Raw genomic sequence first — 333 nt, 5'->3', positions numbered from 1 at the left:
TCATATTACTCGTATAATACTTGTACTCGGCAAAAGTGCTTTATCCATACCGGATACTTGTTTCAGCCGGATACTCGGATCACCCCTAGTTGTAAGTCTTCTGGTAGCTGTGCCAAGAGAAATCTCAATAATTCCCAATCAACAGAGACGGAGAGCGTAGGTATATGTTAGGAGATAACACAGACACAGGCTAATTAATGCTAACTAACATGCTAGTAACTAAACCTAAACAGCTGATATAAATTGAAATTGTCTGCAAGCTTCTCCTGACTATACAGTGATTTGTCGACTATGACGCAAAAACGTCTGCTACGGAGCCATAACGTGAGGTAC

This window comes from Etheostoma spectabile, chromosome 9 (assembly GCF_008692095.1).
Source record: "Etheostoma spectabile isolate EspeVRDwgs_2016 chromosome 9, UIUC_Espe_1.0, whole genome shotgun sequence".
Lineage (NCBI taxonomy): Eukaryota > Metazoa > Chordata > Actinopteri > Perciformes > Percidae > Etheostoma > Etheostoma spectabile.
This window is presented reverse-complemented; position numbering follows the sequence as displayed.